We start from the raw sequence: 16,209 nt of genomic DNA, 5'->3' as shown, positions 1-16,209 counted from the left end.
CACACACACCTAGGTGCACACACACCTTCTTTGAACTCATTTGAAAGGCATGAATTATATGTCTGTTTCTTCTAAGAATTCACAAATTGTTTCACCCAATTTTGGATTTATGTTTAGAACTCAAATTTTTTAGAATTGGAGCATATTAGAACTGTAATCTAGCCCTCTAATTTTGCATATAAAGAAATAGATTCAAAGAAGTTAAGAATGTAAATTCATGAGACTTTATAATGATATGTATATAAGGAGAGGATGTGATAAATTTAGCATGATTTGTTGAAAAGATTTGTTGAAATCTTTTGTCAAAGATTTACATTCAGGGATCTGCAAAATATATTTACTGCTAATAATGAAATATTGTAAATACCTTAAATGCCCAACATTGGGAATTGAGTAAATTATAGTAAATCTATAGGATCAAATACTATTTGTCATTTAAAAGCACATTAAAACTAAAAGAGTATATACCAAACTCTTAGTGGGAGATATATTTATAGGAGAATTTTACTAAGTAACTCAAAGAACAAAGTATAATATTTATAATTTAAGAAGAATTTTAGAAGTTTATGTTAATAAAAATATTTGTAAGTCAACTATCTCGTATGCATATTAATTTTCTTAGAGATATTGATTTTTAAGTGACCTCTAGTTGTTCACATATCTGTGAATATATTTTGACAGTCCACCCCCCCTCAGAATCATGCTTTTCATTATTTTAGAAGACTATTGGATAATGGGGAAAAGGTAGATACATAATGACAAAAAGAAATACCAAAACAGCATACAAGACGATGCTAATTATGTATATGTAAAACAAATTGTATGTAATATCAATGTAATCACATACACATATAATAGACTGGGAGTTTATAAACTGAAATGTTAACAGTGGTTATCGCTATATGATGGAATTACTTGAGATAATTAAGACCTATGTACATTCTTTATGTTCTTCTGGATGTTCCAGATTTTCTATGATGAAAAACCTAATGTATGTTTTAAGGGCCTTGGAAGGAAAGAAAACAAGGTGATTTTAATGACAAGCCTAGTAGTTTCTTTTGTGAAGTGTTGTAAAGAAACTTATAATCTCTTTCAATCTTCATTCTATTATTCTACTTCTAACACTATGATGTGTTGTTTATTTATTTATTTGGGTTGGACTCCATTTCCCATGGGTAACGTTACAGAAGATAGAGTGTAAATTGTACTAAACATGTTCTTGCCATGCGCCGTTATTACAAAAGCAAACTTCTTTCCACCATTAAGAAAAAGTAAATGTTCAATTTTAAATGATTCCTTATAATATTACCATTGTAAGTAACTATGTAATTACAGTGTGCCAAACCACAGCTGTATCAGTATCGTATTAACCTAAAATCCAAGAATTTACTGTCAAAGAAATAGAAGGGAAATAAGGATGCTAGTCAGAAAGCTTCAATATCAATGTCTTTTAATGAATTCTTAAAAGAGGCCAACAGGAGTGATAATCATTTTTGAAGTTTTTATTAAATACCACTTCAGGAAAAAGAAAAGAAATTAGTAAATGATTTTTTTCTTTTTTAGAGAGTGCACATATGAGCAGGGGAAGGGCAGAGGGAGGGAGAGATGGGGGGGGAGAGAGAGAGAGAGAGAGAGAGAGAGAACCTTAAGCAGGCTCCATGCTCAGTGCAGACCCCAACACAATGCCTGATCTCATGACCCTGGGACCATGACCTGAGCCAAAATCAAGAGTTGGTCACTCACCTGACTGAGCCACCCAGGTGCCCCAATAAATGAATTTTAAATGGCATGTGCATTAAACTGAGGAGAGTTTTGGTATACCCTTTGCCTTGGGGTGTGGGTTTATTTTCCCCAAAGAAAATTTCATGGATATTGAAGTATGATTTTTTTTTTTAATATGTATTTTCAGAGCGAGAACCTGCATGCACAGGAGAGGGGCAGAGAGAGGGAAAAAGAGAGAATCCCAAGCAGGCTCTGGACTGTCTGTGCAGAACCTCACAGTGGGGCTGGAACTCACGAACCTTGAGATCATGACCTGAGCCCAGATAAACAGTCGGGTGTTCAACTGACTGAGCCACTTAGACACCCCTCTCAAGTACTATGTTTTTACACTTAGTTGATATTGTTAGCCCTTCATTAATTGTTGAGATAAAGATGAGAATGCATTTGATACCATCTTTAAACTTGGAAGCACTATATAAATGGTTACTTATTTCTGTGACTAAAGAAAGCCTCATTACAAGTAAATCAGTATTGGGGCACCTTGGTGGCTCAGTTGGTTAAGTGTCCAACTCTTGATTTCAGCTCAGGTCATGATCCCAAGGTCATGGGATGGAGCACCTCATTGGGCTCTGTGCTGAGCACAGAACCTACTTAAAATTCTCCCTCTCCCTCTCTCTCTCTCTCTCTCTCTCTCTGTCTCTCTCTCTCTCTCCCTCCCCCCCTTCTCCCCAACTTGCATGCATGCTCTCTTTCTCTAAAATTAAAATAAAATCAATAAGTAAATCAGTATTAAAACACAACAGTAAACTAAGATAAGGCAAATACTAACCTTCAATATGAAACTCTGTTTAACATTATTAAAGAAAATTACACTGATTATAAGCCTCCTACTTAAAACATGAAGGTTTTTTAACCTGACAGAGTTGGTAAATGTACTCAAGATGCTAATCATGAAGATGATTTAAATAGGCAGTTAATGCTGATATTAGAATCCCTGAGGTTACAGAAGTGAGGATACTAGTTGCATAATAAGGTTTTTGTTGCTGACTAAGTGATGTTTTATTTTTCTTGACATTTGATAGTCTGAAAATATCATCCTTTTGCTTGGCCCTCTTCTTTCTTCCTGCCACAGAGGCCCAGGAGACCCATGATGTAATCTTCAGAAAAGAACAGAAGAAGCTGTGTGAGAGAAAACACAGAGAAAAAGAGGCGGTCCAGGACTTGTATGCGGAAATAGCTAGGGAGATAGGTATGTTTCCATAATGCGATGAATGTTTCATGTATACTGAAGATGTCAAATTGTTGTAGGAGTTTTCTTAGTAATATGCCTTCTATTGGATGGTTAAGTGAAACAAGTTCCCAATTGTGAGTACATTCTTAGGGCTTTTTTTCTGTTTGCTGTTCTGTTTGTTCCTTGGTATAAATATTATTATATTAAAACCTTAGAGTTAGGTTAAAAAATCATTTAGAAAGTTAGTAAAAGGTTCATTTGACTACAGCAGAGTTTCAGTCTGAGACTTCTTCAGTAATTGCCTAAAAGTAAGACAAGGCTGGGGCGCCTGGGTGGCTTAATTGGTGAAGCATCTGGCTTCAGCTCAGGTCATGATCTCACGGTCCATGGGTTCGAGCCCCGTGTCGGGCTCTTTGCTGACAGCTCAGAGCCTGCAGCCTGATTTGGATTCTGTGTCTCTTTCTCTGTCTCTGACCCTTCCACGCTTGTGCTCTCTCTCTCAAAAATAAATAAACATTAAAAAAAAATTTTTTTTAAAAAGTAAGACAAGGCTGTACCTCCTCTTCTTTCATCTCCTTCTTAATTTACAACCCAGAATTTTGGTTACAAACATATACCATATTTCTCAGTTGCTTCTTGTTTTCCTATTTTAAGCCAGTGCTGACACTTGTCAAAATTAATGTTAGGCCAAAATTACCCATAGGAAATGATGAGCATTCTTTGTTAAATACTGAATTATGTTCTTACTTGAGTATAGCATTTATAGAGAAGTATAGTCCCATTGTCTAAGTTTTAGGAAGAAATGCCGCAGAGTAACTCCCCAATTTTTGCCAACTTCAGGCACTTTAATTTCTCTGGTAAGTCTCCCAAATCACCATCAGTGCGCAAAAAGGCCAGTGCAAAATATGGGCTGTTTGGTTTATAGATGGAGAAGGGTGACTACCATTGCTGAAAGAATGAGAGTCCAAGCAGTTGCACTTATTTATTCCACAAATTTTAATGACTGTTGCTGTGTATAAGATGCTGTGTCAACGGTTGGGTATACAATGGTGAGAAAAACAGACATTATTCTTGCCTTGTTGTGGGATTTACAGTCTGATGGAAGACCTACACAATATTCAAGTAAACAGACAAATGTATAACAACAAACTGTAATACAAGGCACAGAAGGGAAAGGCAGAGTACCATGATAGATGATAATAGTGTGGGGGTAAGGGCATGGCTTTAGAAAATGTGATCAGGGAAGTCTGTTCTGTGTGGTGATACTTAAGCTGAAACATGAAAGATGAGAAGGAACCAGCCCGGTGAAAATCAGGGAAAGAGCCACACCAGCAGTGGAAACAATATGTGTGAAGGCTCTAAGAAGAAAAGAGCTTACATAGCCTGTCTCAGTAACCGAAAGAAGACCAAACTAGTAACTTCTACTGGCCTGACAATGTTTGTAAAGTGATTTCAGATTCAGTATTGCGGTCACCTGAATGTCAACTATGAGCATTATTACCTAGCTCCAGTTTTTCTTCCTTTCTATATCCTTTTTGTTTTCTACATGCTACACTGGGCAGCTTACTATGGACAGCTCATGTTGCATGGTTATCTGGTATACCATGAATCAGGTATTTAGCCCAGGCAGCCCAGTAGCAAGCCTGGAACTATTTCTCAAATGGGTAATATTTATCTGTAGAAGATGAATAGGTGGCTTTTCCCCCAAACCTTAGGGAAAAAGCCTTTTTCCCTAACCTTAAGGTATTGCCATGATTTTTTCCTCCCTGCTATTGGGTCTTCTGGATCATATGGCCCAAGATCAGCTTTCCTGGAAGCTCTGGGGTCCATTCAAAACTATGAATTACTCAGCAAATTACTCAAACTAGAACATTCACATGGAGTATATCTTGCCTCCTGAATCCAAAGTGACCCATGTGTCTCTTTCTCAGTGGCAGAGTGTGCAAGATGAAACAACTTGCCCTTCACCTTGGTAGAAATATTTTGACATGTCCCAGATGACTGAACTCTTAGCAACTTCACTATGATTTCAGTCCCTTGAATGTTTTAAGGTTTATCTTCCATCCCCTGTCATATAAATTCTTCCCAAGGAATATAGAGTATTTGCTACTTACTACACATGAAGTCAAATACCTCAGAGGAAAGGACTAAAACTATCATTGTATACTCATAGACTTGTATATTCTTGTCGCATATATCACATGTAACTAATGGTTGTCTTATTCGTTCAGGATCTTTACCCTTGTATAGAAGATCAGCTACACAAGAGCTAGAACCCTGTTTGTCCTGTGTGGTGTTGTATCCCTGTGCCTCGCCTTGCATGTAGTGGGCTCTCAATTAGTACTTAAATGAATGGATAGAGGGATGAAAGGAAAGGTTGGGGGGAAAATAGGAAAGGACAGAATAGCTAACACATAATATAGATGTAATAAAGAAGCAGTAGAGGAAGTCACCTAGGAATTTAGTCAGAGGCTTAATCATAGGAAGCTCAAGGCCGTATTTCTGCAGTTGAAATTTTTCTGGAAGGCGTCAGGGAGCCATTAAAAGGGTTTATGTTTCTTGGCTGACATTCACTCATTCTTCAAAAGTGCTCTCATTACTTTATACTGTAGTTAGTTATCCATACATATGTAAATAAGCACACATATTTGTACATACACATTTCAAGTTTTATTTCATGACACGGTGAGAGAATCCATTTCATTTTTAATTTTGTTTTCCTAGCACCTGGCACATTACCTGAGCATAATGAGCATTTCAACATTGGTTAAATGAATAAATAAAGACCCAATTAAAATACTACCTCTATTATGAAGACTTCTTTGATCACCCCAGGTGGTAATACTCTCCTATATTCTTAAGTCCATTGTACTTTATGTAGCCTTTGCTTGGCACTTTTCATTTTGTTTTATGGAATCGTCAACTTCATTTTTGTAGCCCAACAACATAGTACAGTTTCTTATATGAAGCAGACATTAAGTATATATTTATTGAGTGGCAAAAAGACAGTATGTTTACTCTTTTATTGTTAATGTTATAGGTAGCAAATAACTATACAATGAAAATCATAATTCTTAAAATTTATTCCATTGTGATTCTCATAGATTTATTCTATAATGTTATTTTCACAAGTTGAGTGGGTGTGGATGATACAGGAAAACTTTTGTTTTGGAAAAAGTTACAAATCATGTTAAATCTTTTTTAAAAACCCTTTTTAAATTGAGATAATCACATACCATAAAGTTCACACTTTTAACGTGTAAAATGTAGTTGTTTTTAGTATACTCACAAGGTTATAAAACCATCACCGCTATGTAATTCAGAACATTTTCATCACCCCTTACCAAATCTGGTTCTCGTGTTAGCTTTGTCACTTCAGATTCTAGGGTTTGTTTTCTTTCCATGTAGCATGCCTTCTAATCTTTTGTTGAAAACTGGACGTGATATCTGGGGCAATAGAAACTGAGGGAAATAGGCATTTAATAAGAGGTTTTATGTTTTTGTAGTTAGGAGCTGGACTGTGTTTCATGTCATAGCTGTAGCTACAGCTGTAGGGGCCACAGGACTCCATTTACTCAGGTGCATTTCCTTAGGTTTCCCTAAGAATTCCTTCTTACATAGAATTTGTGTCTGGACACTCTTTCAGTTATAATCCGCTATGATTATACTGGAACCCTGCTGATGTGGTGCTAAGATGTTGTGGGAGAGGAATTGTTCTGTAATTTTATGAATGACTCTCAGTCTCTAGTGGGCTTGAGTTCTTGGGCTGTCACTTTCAGAAGTGCTCCTTAGCTTTTTGATCTTTTTCCTCTTAGGTTAAATAGGATTTCAAGAGGGGCTGGAGTTGGCTAATTGCCCTTCCCTGGGTCATGTAAGGGTCTGGTAACATCATTTTACCTGGAGCGTTGGCCTTTATTACAGAGAATGCTTTGGGTGTATTTCAAAATGGTAATTTAAAGTGGGTGGGTATTTTGGGAGGTCATTACCATGAGAACCTGGTGGGGTTCCTTGAGGTAAAACTCATAAGAGTCTTTGGGTTCCCCTAAGATTGGGTCCCCAAGGAGCTTCTCAGTCTTGACCTGGTACACACTCAGTGTCCAGCGATTTGTGAAGATTATCACTTAAGTATTCATAGCAGTTTAAGACTCCACCATCTTTGCTCCACATAAGCTGATCTCAGCTGTGATTCTCTGTGTTTGGCTGTCTCTCAGATTTCTGGGTGATGGTTTGTCCTGTGATCTTAATTCTCTGCTGGGTCTAAGAAAAGTCATTTATTTTCAATTTGTTTACCTTTAGTCTTGTTTTAAAGATGTAGGTGAAGACTTCCAAGCTGTATACATTTTGTAGCTGAAACCAGAAGTTCCAAACTTTTTTTAAAGTGCTAAATAGAACATAGTTTAGACTTTGTGGGGTTGTATGGCCTCTATTCCAGTTACTCAACTCGAGTGCTGTTGTAGCATAAAAGCAACCATGGGCAATACATAAATGGATGGGAATTTATATATTGTTTTTCTTTTATAAATTTTTTAAAATCTGATCTATTTATTTTGAGAGAGAAAGGGAGAAGGGGAGGGGCGGAGGGTGAGGGAGAGAGATAATCCCAAGCAGGCTCAGCACTGTCAGCCCAGAGCTGAATGTGGGGCTCAAACTCATGAGCCATGAGATCATGACCTGACCCAAAACTAAGAGTTGGATGCTTAACCGGCTGAGCCACCCATGTGCCCCTATTATTGTTAAGTTGTCATTTTGTCTTTCCATTCTGTCAGTTTTTGCCTCCTGTATTGGGGCTTTGTTGATGGGTGCATGTATGTTTAAAATTGTTATGTCTTCGTGGGGCACTTGGGTGGCTCAGTCAGTTGAGCGTCCAACTTTGGCTCAGGTCATGATCTCGTGGTGTGTGGGCTTGAGCCCCGCATTGGGCTCTGTGCTGATGGCTCAGAGCCTGGAGCCTGTTTCAGATTCTGTGTCTCCTACTCTCTCTGCCTCTCCCCCACTCATGCTCACTCTCTCTCTCTCTCTCTTAAAAATGAATAAACATTTTTTAAAAATTAAAAAAATTGTTATGTCTTCTTGATAGATAAGTCCTTTTGTCATTATAAAATATCCTTCTTTGTCTCTAGTAACAAATATTGTCTTAAAGTCTATTTTTTTTGTGGTATTAGTATAGCTACTCCAGTTCTGTTTTGTATACCATTTGTGTGATGTATCATTTCCCATCCTTTTCCTTCTTTTTTTTATAATTTATTTGTTTTTTAATTTACATCCAAATTAGCATATAGTGCAGTGATTTCAAGGGTAGATCCTTAATGCCCCTTACCCATTTAGCCCATCCCCCCTTCCACAGCCCCTCCAGCAACCCTCTGTTTGTTCTCTGTATTTTTTTTTTAACATTTATTTATTTTTGAGACAGAGAGAGACAGAGCATGAACAGGGGAGGGGCAGAGAGAGAGGGAGACACAGAATCTGAAACAGGCTCCAGGCTCTGAGCTGTCAGCACAGAGCCCGATTCGGGGCTCGAACTCACGGACCGTGAGATCATGGCCTGAGCCGAAGTCGGACACTTAACCAACCAAGCCACCCAGGTGCCCCCTGTTCTCTGTATTTAAGAGTCTCTTGTATTTTGTTCCCCTCCCTATTTTTATATTATTTTTGCTTCCCTTCCCATATGTTTATCTGTTTTGTATCTTAAATTCCTCATATGAGTGAAGTCATATGATATTTGTCTTTCTCTAACTAATTTCACTTACCATAATACCCTCTAATTCCATCCACCTAGCTGCAAATGACAAGATTTCATTCTTTTTGATTGCTAAGTAATACTCCACTGTATGTGTGTGTGTGTGTGTGTGCGTGTGTGTGTGTGTGTGTGTGTGTGTGTGTATATATATATATATATATATATATATATATATATATGCGCCACATCTTTTTCCATTCATCTGTTGATGGACATTTGGGCTCTTTCCATACTTTGGCTGTTGTTAATAGCACTGCTATAAACATTGGGGTGCATGTGCCCCCTTCAAAACAGCACACTTGTGTCCCTTGGATAAATACCTAGTAGTGTAGTTGCTGGGTCGTAGGGTAGTTCTATTTTTAATTTTTTGAGGAACCTCCATACTGTTTTCCAGAGCAGCTGCACCAGTTTTCATTCCCACCAGCAGTGCAAAAGAGATCCTCTTTCTCTGCATCCTTGCCAACATCTGTTGTTGCCTGAGTTGTTAACATTAGCCATTCTGACAAGTGTGCGGTCGTATCTCATTGTGGTTTTGATTTGTATTTCCCTGATGATGAGTGATTTTGAGCCTTTTTTTCATGTGTTGGCCATCTGGATGTCTTCTTTGGAGAAGTGTCTATTCATGTCTTTTGCCCATTTCTTCACTGGATTATTTGTTTTTTGGATGTTGAGTTTGATAAGTTCTTTATAGATGTTGGATACTAACCCTTTATCTGATATGTTGTTTGCAAATATCTTCTCCCATTCCATCAGTTGCCTTTTAGTTTTGCTGATTGTTTGCTTTGCTGTGCAGAAGTTTTTATTTGGCTGAGGTCCCAATAGTTCATTTTTGCTTTTGTTTCCCTTGCCTCCGGAGATGTGTTGATTAAGAAGTTGCTGTGGCTGAAGTCAGAGAGGTTTTTGCCTGCTTTCTTCTCTATGATTTTGATGGATTTCTTTCTTACGTTTAGGTCTTTCGTCCATTTTGAGTTTATTTTTATGTATGGTGTAAGAAAGTAGTCCAGATGAGGAGCACCTGGGTGGCTCAGTCAGTGAAGCATCCGAATTCGGCTCAGGTCATGATCTCACAGTTCATGGGTTTGAGCCTCACATCAGGCTCTGTGCTGACAGCTCAGAGCCTGGAGCCTGCTTCAGATTCTGTATCTCCTTTTCTCTCTGCCCCTCCCCTGTTTTCTCTCTCTCTCTTCAAAAATAAACAATAAAAAAATTATTTTTTGAAAAGAAAGTGGTCCAGGTTCATTTTTCTGCATGTTCCTGTCCAGTTTTCCCAGCACCATTTGCTGAAGAGACTGTCTTTATTCCCTTGAATATTCTTTCCTGCTTTGTCGAAGATTAGTTGGCCATACGTTTGTGGGTCCATTTCTGGGTTCTCTATTCTGTTCCATTGATCTGAGTGTCTTTCTTGTGCCAGTACCATACTTTCTTGATGATTATAGCTTTGTAATACTGCTTGAAGCCCAGGGATTGTGATGCCTCCAGGTTTGGTTTTCTTTTTCAAGATTACTTTGGCTATTCAGGGTCTTTTCTGGTTCCATAAAATTGTTCCAAACAATTTTAAGATTGTTTGTTCTAGCTCTGTGAAGACTGCTGGTGTTATTTTGAAAGGGATCACCTATCCTTTTCCTTTCAAGTTATTTATGTCTTTTTTTTAATGTTTTTATTTATTTTTGAGACAGAGAGAGACAGTGCGTGAGCAGGGGAAGGGCAGAGAGAGAGGGAGGCACAGAATCTGAAGCAGGCTCCAGGCTCTGTGTTGTCAGCACAGAGCCCAACGCAGGGCCCGAACTCACAGACTGTGAGATCATGACCTGAGCTGAAGTCGGATGCTTAACCGACTGAGCCACCCAGATGCCTCCCCTCTACCAAGTTACTTATGTCTTCAAATCTATTCCTCTATTCCTCTATTATTATTTATTCCTCTATTATTTCCTTGATTTGTATTAAAATAGATACAGTGTACCATTTTAATGAGCTTTTTTAATTTGTTTTTTGAGTTACATTTTTGTTGGGTTTCCTAGGGATTACAATTAAAATCTTGCTTTATGGGGCGCCTGGGTGGTGCAGTCGGTTAAGCGTCCGACTTCAGCCAGGGTCACAATCTCGCGGTCCGTGAGTTCGAGCCCCGCGTCGGGCTCTGGGCTGATGGCTCAGAGCCTGGAGCCTGTTTCTGATTCTGTGTCTCCCTCTCTCTCTGCCCCTCCCCCGTTCATGCTCTGTCTCTCTCTGTCCCAAAAATAAATAAACGTTAAAAAAAAATTAAAATCTTGCTTTATAACAATATAGTTTATAGTAAAAACAACTTAATTTACAGTAGTGTACAAAATCTTGGCTCCTATATATTTTCACTCCCTCCTTTCTCCTTTGTGCTGTTAGTGTTACATATATTACATCTTTATATATTGTATGCCCATCAGCACTGATTATAATCATTCCTTCATGCAGTTGTTTTAAAAATCAGATAGGAGACATAAAAAAGGAATTCCAAATTTAAAATACACTTATACTGTATTTTACCTATGTACCTATTTACCTATTCAGTTGTCTTTACTACCACTCTGTATTTCTTCATGTGGATTTGTGTTACTGTCTAGTGTCTTTTCATTTCAGACTAAAGGATTCCCCTTAATATTTCTTGTGTGGCGGATATGCTTGTGACCAATCCTGTTTTTATCTGGAATGTCTTTTTTCCCCCTTTAATTTTTGAAGGATGGTTTTGCTGGATGTAGGAGGCTTAGTTGATACTCTTTTTCTTTTAGTATTTGGGTATATTATCCCACTATCTTCTTGCTTGTGTGTTTTTTTTGATGAGAAATCAGGTGTTAATTCTATTGAAAAACCTTTTTCTTGCTGTCCTCAAGTTTTTCTTTTGTCTTTTGACATTTGGATTATGAAGTGCCTAGCTGTGACTTTCTTTGAATTTATCCCACTTGGAGTTTTGTTGAGTCTCTTTCATGTATTAATTAATAATTTTTGTCAAATTTGGGGTGTTTTTCAATCAATATTTCTTCAAATATTACCTATTCTTTCCTCTTTTCCTTCTAAATCACCATTTAGTAATGTTTAATATGTTTAGAATTCTAGATTTCATTATCACATTTTTTTATTCCTAGAAGCTGTTTTACAAATATGGTAGGTTTCTTTTTAGAGTTACCTGCTCCTCTCAGATATTTTCAGGGTTATCTTTTTCTTTGTTTAAATAGAATAACTGTACTTATTTTATAACTATATGTAGTATTTCCAATATCTGAAGTCTTTACATATCTGTTTGAGTTATTATTTTAGTTACTTATGATACTGTTTCCATGTGGACTTATCATTCACGAGAAAATATTTTGAAGGGATTCTTTAAAGCCTGAGATAAAGATACCTTTTTCATAGAAGGATTTACTTTTGCTCAATTCAGGTGCCTGGTATACCACCAGTCTGACACCACCTTAAGCCAGATCACAGCTTAGGTTCCCCGAATATGAACCTTTTACAAAAAATCTGTCTTAAAGCAACCCTATGGTCTTAAGTTTTCAGGATATTTTTCTTTTACTCTCTCCCATATTCCACAGAGTGCCATGAGTATGAGTGAGAGAGGTAAGGATGTGTCTACATCTGGTTTATCCATACTCTAATCAGTTGTGTCCCTTTGAGATCCTATTTGATTCTTCATCTTGGGTTGGCCCTTGGTCTTGACATCTATTCCCATTACACGTGAGACTGCCAAAACCAAAGGGCATGTACCTGGATCAGTAAGTGTCCTGAGGACAAGCATGGCTAAGGAGGTCAGGTGTTCCACTTAGCTATAGCTATTTGGGTTCCCCTTTCCCTTAGATTTTTTACCTATTGGTTTCTAGTCTCTTGACAGCTCTTTGGTGCTTTGAGGAAATTTTTTTAAACTTTAGCATTGCAGTTATTTTCAACTGGAAGATTAGATTGAACAATCTAGCCCACCACTTTAGAAATAGAAGTCTGCATTAGAGTATAAACCTATAACAATACTATCTGAAATCTTTTATTCTTTGCCTTAAGAGACAAAGATTGGAATGGAAACTTAAAAAGACATTTTTAAAATACTTAGATTAATCACAGAAAGTCATTTATAAATATCTATAGAATCACTCACTGTTTTTTAGAAGAGTGGGTGCTACAAGTATACAAAGTTTTAAAGAACACGAACATTTTCATTAGGCAGCTTTTTATTCTGGTAGTTCTGAAATTGTAGTGTTCCTTTTAATTAAATTATCTTTTAGGATTAACTCATTTACAGGAAGAATTATGCTGTTAACCCCCTTAAAATCTCAGTGTGCTATAGGCCTACTCCTAGGGTAAAAAAATCTATGGCAAAGGATTGCATAGTTACACTTAATTTAAACAGGTTGTTTTATTTAAACTATAAGTTATTAGACAGTATTAATTATGAAGCAGTATTTTATTTAAACAGTAAACATAGTTACTGTTACTTTAAGATGGAAACAAAGCAAGTTTCAGGTTTAGTTTTGCATTATATGTAAAGAAAATATTAACTTTTTACATGTTTATAAGGGATTCTACGTTTTATAGACAGGATTAATATTTTGGGTTTTGGGGCGCCTGGGTGGCTCAGTCGGTTAAGCGTCCGACTTCGGCTCAGGTCATGATCTCACGGTCTGTGAGTTCGAGCCCTGCGTCGGGCTCTGTGCTGACAGCTCAGAGCCTGGAGCCTGTTTCAGATTCTGTGTCTCCCTCTCTCTGTGACCCTCCCCTGTTCATGCTCTGTCTCTCTCTGTCTCAAAAATAATAAACGTTAAAAAAAAATATTTTGGGTTTTTCCTTGTCTTACTCTTATATGTTTGCCAAGTTTATGAAGTCTTACTGTCATTTGGCAAAATGGTTTATTTGAAATGTACATGAAAAAGAAACTTGGCATTAGGCCATAAGTCACTAGTTTATGGATTTTTAACTTTAAAAAAGACAGTAAGGTATTTAGTTAGCTCTCAACATATGCCAGGTGAAAACAGCAGACATTTCTATCTGGAATTCATAACAACAGACCTTACTGAGGTGTTTTTGGATTCATTAGATATAGTTCACTAATTGTAAATTAAACACAAATTGATTTTTGTGAGTACATTATGACAGCATGTTTTATTTGCAGAAAAGATGTTTTATGTTTTTCTTAATATTTATTTTTGAGAGAGAGAGAGAGAGAGAGTCTTGAGAGAGAGAGATCGCACACGTTCATGCAAGAGCTGGGAAGAGGCAGAGAGAGAGGGGGAGACAGAGAATCCCAAGCAGGGTCCGCTCTGTTAGCACAGAGCACCACGCAGGGTTTGAACTCACAAACCCTGAGATCATGACCTGAGCTAAAGTCCAATGCTTAACCCACTGAGCCATCCATGTGTCCCACATGTTTCATTCTTAACAACAAATGGGATCATGCAAAAACCTTGGGCAAAAGTATAGAGGTAACGTCTCTTTACTATATAATTTAATAAAGAAAAGCAATGATTTAGCAACTGTGGATTTTTAACCCAAGTAACTCTAGTAGTTATTAATGAAGTATTATAAGAAGAATTGTTAATTGATTTATATTTGTAAAATGTGTTGAAATATTTCATTAAAGGTAAAATGAATAATTATAAAGATAACTATAATTTAGAATTCTGAAATTCGTATTTCCTTATTCCGTTTGAGTCTGAGTGACAAAAAGTACCATCAGCACATGCATTGTGGCTCAGATATACCTAATTACATTTTGTCTTGCTAATTCACTTAAATTTGTTTACTTTATAGGAAACTAATCCAGAGGAAATTTATTGTGAGATAGACTTACAAGGACATTCTATCTTCTGTTTTATAGACAGAAAACTTCTCATAGAAATAGAATATTTGTGGATAATAGTTTGCTAGAAAAAAATATAGTTTTTATAGTTTAGTTATAATGAACAGAAATTACAAATATTGAATATAGTAAGACTTTTAAAAAAATTTTCCTGCCATTTCTTTTGCCTCTTAACAGCAAAGAATATTGAATTGAACACATAAGCCATTGTGTTCACATGTATCTTCCTTTTTTTTAATTAAGTACAGTTGACATAGAATGTTATATTAGTTTTAGGTGTACAACATAATTTTATATATGACTCAGTGCTCAACATCATAAAGATAGTTACCATCTGTCACGGTAAAGTTATCACAATATTATTGACTGTATTTCCTGAGCTGAATTTTACATCCCCATGACTTGTTTTTTTTGTACTTCTTAATTCCCTTTATATATTTCACCCATCCCCTCATGCCCCTCCCCTCTAGCAACCCCAATTTGTTGTCTGTATTTATGAGTCTGTTTCTGTTTTGTTTTTTAGATTCCACATATAAGTGAAATTAAGTGACATTTGTCTTTCTCTGTCTGACTTATCTCACTTTGCATAAGCCTCTTTAGGTCCATTCATGTTGTTGCAAATGGCAAGATTTCATTCTTTTTTATATTTTTAATGCAAGGTGGGAAGCTGACCGATAGCCACTTTGTTAATGCAAAGAAATAGCCTTAATTAATACTAACAATATTATACAGTCTCATGAATATTATTTGCTTGAAACTTCCTGTATTTCATACACTCCAGTTAAAATGACTTTATGTATTACTTGTGCAAATTTAATCCCATGCTAATGAATATGTTCTTTATACAAAAGTTCAAATAAAATGTAAAAATGTATTTCAGTTAAAATACATTCATTTTGATATTTTCTCTCAAAATTTTTGACAAGATTTAATTCTGACCAAGTGTTGTTCTGACCACGTTGCACTTCAGGGCCCCCAAAAGTCCACATGCATTTCTGTCAGCATCAGAGTGAATTAGGTTTCTGGGTACCATTGATGACAGACATTTGAGCCAACAGATCATACCCCAGTAATAGAACCAACTAATGTAAGCCATCTTGTAATCATTTTCCTCATTGATAAAATGCTTAGCTTAAGTCCATGATATAGTGCCAACTCAATACCAATATCAGGAATGAAAGGGCTCTTTATTACTGGCTTCAAAAGAGCTGACAACTCTCTTCCACTTCAATAAGAAAGGTGTTATTTCATAAATATGTGTTTTTCTATCAAGAAAAATAAGTGAAAGCACTTTAAAAATTAATTTTATATTTTTCTTTAAAACTTAAAAAATTTAGTTTTCTTTATAACATAAAAAATTTAGTTACTTAGGGAGAGTCAGTCTAACTAGTGGGAAACCTGCATTGTAGACCTAATTTTAATGTGATTTTGTATCTTTCAAGTACTCTATTCAACAGCTGGAACTGTTAAGGTAATATTTTTAACTTGATGCAATAAAAATATGGGGTTCGTTTATGGTTAGCAGCATCCATTTTCACATAAAAAATCCATTTGATCAAGTATTTCAAGTGAGCAAACATTTGTTGGGTATCTGCTATATGCATGCATGTCAGTGGAGCTGACGACGATGACCAAAAGAGACCTGGCTCCCAGGAAACTTATTTTCTAAATCAGATTAATTTCACTTACCTACCATCTTACTTAGATCAA

The 16,209-nt window shown here is 36.5% G+C and overlaps 1 protein-coding gene across 3 annotated transcripts in view; it reads left to right on the top strand.

Annotated features, from left to right (window-relative positions):
• The first annotated feature begins 2,857 nt into the window (after positions 1-2,857).
• Positions 2,858-16,209, top strand: part of MAMDC2 (MAM domain containing 2) — a 398,140-nt gene continuing 384,788 nt past the window's right edge. For all 3 annotated transcript variants that reach the window (XM_040449383.1, XM_040449385.1, XM_040449386.1), the window contains exon 1: positions 2,858-2,971. The gene's annotated coding sequence lies outside the window, so the exon portion shown is untranslated. The remainder of the gene's footprint in view (positions 2,972-16,209) is intronic.

This window comes from Herpailurus yagouaroundi, unplaced genomic scaffold (assembly GCF_014898765.1).
Source record: "Herpailurus yagouaroundi ecotype Mexico unplaced genomic scaffold, PumYag 199, whole genome shotgun sequence".
NCBI classification, from domain to species: domain Eukaryota; kingdom Metazoa; phylum Chordata; class Mammalia; order Carnivora; family Felidae; genus Herpailurus; species Herpailurus yagouaroundi.
Note: the sequence above shows the minus strand (reverse complement) of the source record. Positions and strands in the feature narration are given on the sequence as shown.